Raw genomic sequence first — 8,279 nt, forward strand, 5'->3', positions numbered from 1 at the left:
CAAGACTGGGACCATCCACTAAAACTGATTTGCGGTCTTGCAACTCTCCATGGGGCAATCACAATGTTGAAATGTCTGGACCTTAAAGGGAAAGTATCCTGCGCTACACAAGTGCCAAACGGTTTGTATCCTCCCCCCCCCCACCCTTCCACTTATTTCCATTTGCCTCTTTTATGGAGTGAAAGATGGATTTCTCCGTAAGAGACTTAAACACCCGAGAAGCATATCAACAGGCAGACTTATCTGTGAAGGAGGCACTCCTGGCTGTTCATGTTGGGGGGGGGGGGGGGATTGAGTGAGAATGCTTAGAAGCAGAATGCATATTGCCAGAATCATGTGCTTTTAGGGTTCCCAGCCTCCAGCTGAAGCTTGGCAATCGTAACTCATCTACAGACAACAGAGATCAGTTCTCCTGGAGGAAATAGACAGAGTGGCATCATACCTCACTTGAGATCCCTCAGTCCCCTCTGTTCCCCAAACCATACATTTTCTAGGTTTCACACCCCAAATTTCAGGAATTTCCCAACTCAGAGTTGGCAACCCTAGTTGGAAGGTGCCATGTGTATGTAGAAACTACATATCAGTTATCCTTAACTTGGGTGTAACTGGTGTGTCTTCTGCTGCCTGTGGGTTTCTTGAGTCTTATTCAGAAGAGAAACGGCTATGTATAGAAAGAGGAGAGATGAGACTTAACTAGCTGCTGTCTGCAGTCATTCTTCTGTTCAACTGCTGTTCGGCAGGGAAGCAGGGAGCAAGCGTCCTCCAACAAGCAGGAAGTCCAGACAATCAGGGCACAGAAAAAGAGCAGCTGAAAACCATGGGGAAGTTTCTATTCCAATTATGCTAAATACACATCTCCTCTGATGCCCCCTGCAGGACACCCTGTATATTCTGCTCAATCATGCACATGGCAGACCTTGCATATTCCAGCACTTTGAAGCCACCCTTAGCAACTGCTGACCTGCAGTCTCTGAGAATTGGTTGAATTCGTGTCCTTCAAATAGCTAATCCTCTCTCTCTCTCTTCCAGATTGTACTGGATCCTTTTGAAGACAAATTTGTTGATCTAGATCCCATCTGGAGCATTGCAGTTAATCCACAACACAACACAGCTGAAACGTGATTCTTCAAGAGCAACTAATGGGAGTCACCCTTCCCCTCACAGAGGACTTCCAGCAGTTGCTGAGCACCAACATGTAGAGACAATTTGAAGAATGCAAATAATTTTGTCCAGCAGATTTTCCAGTGAAATCAGAAGGGAGGTGATGAGCACCGAAGATTTATGGTGGAAGTTGTGCAGGCCCCAATCCACAGCATGATAAATTTGTAGTTTAATGTCAACTGGAGAGACAGCTTTGCCTCTCTACTTGAATGCGGGGGCGGATCTTGAGTGGCATATGGTACAGGGCTGCTAATTTGATAACAGTTCACAAGATGCTCTGTGTATTGCAGGGTGGTTGGTATGGAAACAACACAAACACTGCCACTATCGTGGAGGGCTTTTGCACTGGGTCTTGCTATTCCTGGATCTTAAAAAAAAAAGAATTGTTTTTAAAGCCATGAGAACTGTCGCTTTCAAAATCTGATGATATCATGTTAGCCTGGGCCATCCAGGTTCTGAATTACACCAGCCAACAGATTAGATAATTTTAACTATGTTTTCATCTTTCGAGTACCTTCTGTTGCCAACTAACTCTCCGTCAGGACCAGACTGGGACATAAAAATGGCCCAGGAACGAGGGGAGCCTAGTCTAAACTCAGTGGCTGTCAGGGCCGGCTGACTCTGATTAGACCATTTTCCCTGGGCAAAAAGCAGAAATTACCAAGCCAGACGCAGGCAGTGGGGTCACACCAGATGCACACTCAGTAGGGTCAGAGGCAGCTGTTGTAGTGGTTCACAGTCAGATGATCACTTTTGAGAAGCAAGTAGTGGGGCCCATGGGAGGAATCATCGTCACTGCAAGGAGGAGATCAAGGTCTGCTCAAAGGGGTCCCAGCCTCCAGGGAGTAGCTTTGGTGTAGTGAGAGCCAGCTTGGTGTAGTGGTTAAGAGTGGTGGCTTCTAATACGGGGATCTGGGTTTGGTTCGCTGCTCTTCCACATGCAGGGAGCTGAGTAATCCGGGGCTAGTCACAGTCCTGTTAGAATCTGTTCTGGCTGAGCAGTCCCATCAGAAGGTCTCTCGGCCTCACCTACCTCACAGGGAGACTGTTGTGGGGAGAGGAAGGGAACGCAATCGTAGTGAAAAGAGGAACATAAAAACCAACTCTTTTTCTTCTAGCTGAAGATCTCCTGGGATTACAACACATCTCCAGGTGACAGAGATCAGTTTTCCTGGAGAAAATGGCAACCTTGGGAGGTGGATTCTATGACCTTATGCCCCACTGAAGCCCCTCCCTCCTTGCCCTCTTCAGGCTTGATCCCCAAGACCTGCAGGGATCTCACAACCTGGAGCTAGCAACCCAATTTGAGCACCAGGCAGTTTAGCACAAAGTTTCCTCACACTGAGCAGTTCTGAGGAACTGAAGAATCAACATAGGGGCAGAGTTCATGTAACTCCAGCCCTGCCTTGATTGGTCACTCACATAAAATGGAGCTACAGCTCCCTTCAGGTTAGCTGGATTACTGGTGACTCAGGAAGGAAAGCACCAGGCCCTGGGTGGGAGGCCTCCGGCGGCGTGCAGCAGCCTCTTTGGCTGAACAAGCTTCCAAGGTCTCCCCACCCTTGATCTCTCTCTCTTTTCCTGTGGTGAACAGGCCATCACCCTCTTCAGGTAGCTTCCCTTCAGATATACCCTGTTCAATTGATCACTTTGAGTGACATAACAATGTAATCCTTTCAATGCATGCTTTCCCTCCGTTTTTTTTGCACAAATAGGGCAACCTGTTTGGGTATGATCATTTGTATATCCAAATATTTGCAGACACACATTTGTGTGTACCGAAACTGGAAAATGTATGTATTGCCCTGTTTGCATGAATTGGGAGGATTGTTGCGAGCATGGTCTCCCAGGACGGACAAAGAAATGATAGAGGTTGGGAAGCTGAAAACATAACAACTGGACGTGGCTAATCGACCAGCAGGCACCCAGTTAAGTTAAGACTGGTGTCCCGGTTCCTCCAGTCCAAGTTCAATGTTTTGTCCACAAAACCACAGTGGTTCTGCTAGAGCGGGGGTAGTCAAACTGCAGCCCTCCAGATGTCTATGGACTACAATTCCCATGAGCCCCTGCCAGCGTTTGCTGGCAGGGGCTCATGGGAATTGTAGTCCATGGACATCTGGAGGGCCGCAGTTTGAGAGGACACTAGCTTTATTCCCAGGGTTTTGTTTGGTCTCATGTTCTGATGGAGTTTTTCGTCATGCAACCAGATTCAGATTCAGTTTTTTCTTTTTTTAATTAGGTGTGCAGCTTGTTGAAATTTACCTTAAATCATTAGCAGCCTTTGCTGGGAGCAATAGTTCCCTCAGAAAAACAGCCATCTCCCCTTATCTCTTGCATTTACAGAAATCACACCCTGTGAACACTTGTTTCCTCTTCTAGGCATAGAGTGTGCCCTTTGCGGGAAACGAAGATAAAATCATTACAGATGGTGGTTTACCCGTCAATCACACACTCGGTTTTCTGTACTACGGAAACAGAGGCCTAGCATTCAGGTGGAGCACAAAAGAATGAAATACACTGAAAAACACACATATACAGAATAAACCTCAGGCCGACACAGCTACACACACCTGAATCTTTAAAATAATCAGTTAGTTCAGCCTTTCTCAACTTTTTTTTACCATTGAGAAACCCCTGAAACATTATTTGGGCTTTGAGAAACCTCAGAAGAGGTGTGGTTGTGCAGAATATGGTTGGGAAGCATAGCTGTGTACATGTCTGCCTGGGGCCCCTCCCCTTCCCACCCTTCCAGGACTGTCAAGAAACGTCTAGGGTTTTATGAAACTCTGGCTGAAAAACCCTAAAAAAGAGATCTCCCCTTCTCCTGCTACAGCCATGCAGAATCTGAACAGCTGTCTGCACTGATCGGTATACTTCTTTGGCAGGACTACCCACCTTCCAAACTGCCTTCAGAAAGGGGTGGGTTTTTTTGCTCCTTTTAAGAAGCTGGTGTGATGGTTAATGGACCTTCAACTGCTATGAATTCATTGTCTTTACCTTGTCCAGGTTTCACAGCTGGCATGTGCCTTCCCTCCCATGACCATGAACATCTTATCCTGGGCCAATGAAAATAATCTTCCTGATTTTTCCCTTTAAGACCAGCCAGTCTGGATGCAGGAAGTGCAGCCTCTATAAATTGGCATGAATTATTTGGAAAGCTTGGGCACAGTGTTTCACCTAAAAGTGATGCCCTCACTGGCACAGTAAGTCCCGCTCAGCGGCAATCTGGAGCTGCACAGGGTCATTTTGCACTGTTCCTTGCCTGTTTTAAGAGGACTGCAGTTCTGTTCTGTGCAGGCTGTGAACTGCTCTGCTCAGTAAGGGAGAAGAGGAATTAGGGGGAACATTACTTGGATACAGCTCTTCTGTTTGCCAGGGTACACCCTGGCCATTTTTGCACTTTGCCAAAGAGATTAGGGTTGCCTGGTCACTGGTGGGGGGATAAGAGAAGGGTTGCCAGATCCAGGTTCGGAAGCTCCTGGGGATTTGGGGATGGAGCCAGGGGAAGACAAGGACCTAGGGTTGCGCGAGATGGAACGATTTGGCCACTTTGGTGATCACCAAAGCCTGAGGTGGCCAGCAAAGGGTGGTGCTGGAGGTGGTGTGCCACAGCGCTGGCCACCTTGGGCTTCAGTGATCCATGCCGGAGTGTGCAAGCCTAGATACCATGCCTTAGAATTCATACTCCAATTACTCCATTTTCTCCAAGGGAACTGATATCTGTAGTCTAGAGATGAGCTGTAACTGCAGGTCCCACCCGGAGACGGGCATCCCTAAAACCGATGGTTGTACATGACAACAAATTCCTGAGGTTGGCCACCTTCTGATTCCAGGCCAAGGGGTCAAAGCAGAGCAAGCGGACTCCCTAAAACTAGCCGAGGTTTCTTTGCAACGGAGCCGAGAGTTGTTGGGGATTTCCCAGTTTGTAGCACATTCTTTTAAATCTCTCACTGGAGATGTTATCTGTGCAGGAGGACGCTTTCACATACACCTGGTGCCAACAGTTAGGGGAATTTGCTGTGTGAATAACCATAGCGAGGATTGCGGGCAGGGGTGGAGCAGAGCACGAGATTATAGTGGCTTCTTTTTGAAGTTTTCGACTTTAACTGTTTCGGCGCAACCCTGTGTTCGTGGGACACATTTAAATGTGAAACCAGTGGGCAAGGCTAATTTCGGAGAGGGGTTATGGCTCAGCACAGAGCATCTGCTTTATTTGCAGAAGGCAGTTCAATGGATTACGTAGAACAGTGGTTCTCAAACTTTTAACCACCGTGACCCCAACTTTGGTGGTGGCGGCAGCAGCAGCAGCAGCGGTGGCGTGTGCATGCAGTTATGAGCGGGCGCACAACTATCAAGGTGGTGTGGAGGCGGCCAGTGCCATGGCTCCGCCGCCTCCAGTGGATGCTGCCACCACCCACCTCTGCCTGCCGCCCCCACCTGCCATTGCCTGCCACCTGCTGCCACAGGCCACTGCCTCCGCGGGCTGCCGCTGCCACTACAGCAGCCAGCAACCTGGCGACCCCACGGAAGGGGCCAAGCGACCCCAAATGGGGTCAGGACCCTAAGGTTGAGAACCACTTGCATAGAAAGTGATGTGAAAGGCCACTGCCTGAGGCCATGGAGAGCGGCTGCTAGTCTGAGTAGACAATATTGACCTAGATGAACCAATGATCCGATTCTGCATACGGCAACTTCCTCTATGTTCTTGTAAAAGCCCCCCCATGGGACTTCTGCATTGGCACAGCTTCTCATTTAGGCAGCCTGTGGCCCTGCTGCATGGCTAGAAAGGCTTAGTTGCCACCTCTCCAACAATTTGCCGCATGGCACGCCAGCACCAGGATTGCCAGAAGGCCTTAGGGAAAACATGCTGTTCCTCAATAGAGGCTTAATATGTAGAAATGTGGAAGTTAAGCTTCTCATAAATAACATCACCTGGTAAATAATAGCCTGTTAATACTCCATTAAAGGGCCAGGGCGTATTTTCCCAGGCCTCTCGACAACTCTTGTTCCCTAGCACGTTTCTAGGGCAGAGGGGATATTTTGTCTTGGGTGACCCCAGATCCTAGTCCGACATTCTCTGATCCGAGCCCATCATGCTGGCTCTTCTCCGTGTGAGAGTGTGAAGTTCTACAGGTAGACCCTTTTGCATGGCCAGAATCACATGTTAAGCAGTCCTTTGATCTTCTGCATTGCTACTTAGGCAGCTGCTAAAGGTCTCCACACTGTTGGGAAAGTGCAATACCTGCTGTGTGCACAATTCAGCAGCATAAAGAGGATCCTGGAAGGGGCATCAGAGGAGATATGTGTTTAGCATAATTATAATATGAATGTCCTGCAATTTTTGAAACACTTTTCTCCAGCTTTCCAACTGGCTCATGGGAAGCATCCTGCTCCTTTGAGTATACTTCCTCCCTGCTGGCCTCCAAGACCAACAAACAGAATGACTGCAGACAACACTTAACAGCTAGTTAGCCGCTCTCTCTCTCCCCCTCTCTCCACAAAATTGTTTCCCTTCCCAATAAATTCTATTCTTTAAGCAACCTGGTGCTCTGCCTCTCTTTGCAAATTCCAGCTGCCAACATGCACATGGCACAGCCTGCAATATAGCCAAGTTCACACCTAGTCCTAGAGTGCTAGTCCTCAAAGGATGAGAAATGCTTTCTGTCAATTAGTCACCAAGGCTGAAATGGAATCGATCCCCAAGGAGCATGGCTGCAAAAACAGTGCAGAAGTGGCACAGAGGAAGCACATGATTCAGCTGGGGTCTACGTGCTAGCTCCATAGTGCTCACCAGCTGCTCAAGCTGCTTCCTTTCAGGACAGTAGGAATATTATCAACCAACCAGGAGGAACAAGAGCCCAAATAAAAACTCTTGGAACAAGTAAAGGAAAGCAGCTGAACGCTGTCCCTGCAGCACATATCAATTGTTTTTATGTATGTTGTTGCCTGCCCTGAGCCTTCAGGGAAGGGCAGGTTAGAAATAAAATTTTATTTTATTATTACTCCATACTTTCAGCTCTGCCCATTTTTAAAGGCATCAGCTTGAACTTGGGAGAAGGAAATGAAGCTCGAGTGGGCTCAATAAACAGGGGGTGTAGCCAGTTCCGAAACTTTCCAACCATACTTGGTATTTTGCAGAGACTTCGATGGTATTTATTGCAAGTGTGGCAATAGTTACTTGGTTACACGTCTTCAATGAAGCAGGTGCTGCATCTCATTTTCTTGCAATCCACTAATTCCTGAAGTTACTCATGATAGCAAAAGACCCAAGTTAAGAACTCCAGTAGGAGGACAACCCATGGTTCGACTCCCTGGAGATGCCCGGAATCTTACTGGAAACAGCTAGTGCAATCTGAGCTAGGAGTCCACATTCAGGCTATAATGTGGGAAAACAGAAGCCTAAGTAAAGAGACACCAGTTCTCCTTGGCATGCGCTGCATCTCTCGTGCGTGCAAGCTGTGCCCTTGATTCCTCATTCCTGGGCTCAGGTTCTCACTATCACTGGCCTGCAAACCGCAGTTCCCCAAAGTATGATTTCGCAACCTATTGCAAGCTGGCATTTACCAGCTTAAGGGCCAAAAGGGAACACTTCTCAGTGTAAATTTCTTCCTCCTAGCATGTGATTTTATTGCCTTTGGCCCTTGGCCAGTGCCTCTCAGTGAACGCCTGCGTCATGCACCCAATACCAAGATTACATTCCAAACAAAAGCAGAAGTTTCAGTCCAAGATATCATGAGAACTTCTTCACCCTCCTGTGACCAGTCTCTTCCAGATAGAAGAAGGCTTTGCGCTCCCCCCCACCCACAAGACTGGGTACTGGAACATGGCTTTCAAATGCAGCCAGCAGCCCCTTCCCAACACTGGCTCTGCAAATGCTGGGAGATTGTGGTGAGGGGAGAGTTTGGAGAGGATGCAGGGCTGCCAGCTCTGGGTTGGGCAGGGTTGGGGGAAGGAAATGACCTCAGCGAGGTATAATGCTATAGAATCCAAAGCAGCTATTTTCTCTAGGAATCTGATCTTGGTAGTATATCCAGGTGCCACCTGGAGATTGGCAAGCCTTGGAGGGTGTGGGGTTGCTTTCAGGTGACACTCCAGGCTGAATCTCCTAGTATCTATGG

Source organism: Paroedura picta, chromosome 8 (assembly GCF_049243985.1).
Source record: "Paroedura picta isolate Pp20150507F chromosome 8, Ppicta_v3.0, whole genome shotgun sequence".
Taxonomy (NCBI): domain Eukaryota; kingdom Metazoa; phylum Chordata; class Lepidosauria; order Squamata; family Gekkonidae; genus Paroedura; species Paroedura picta.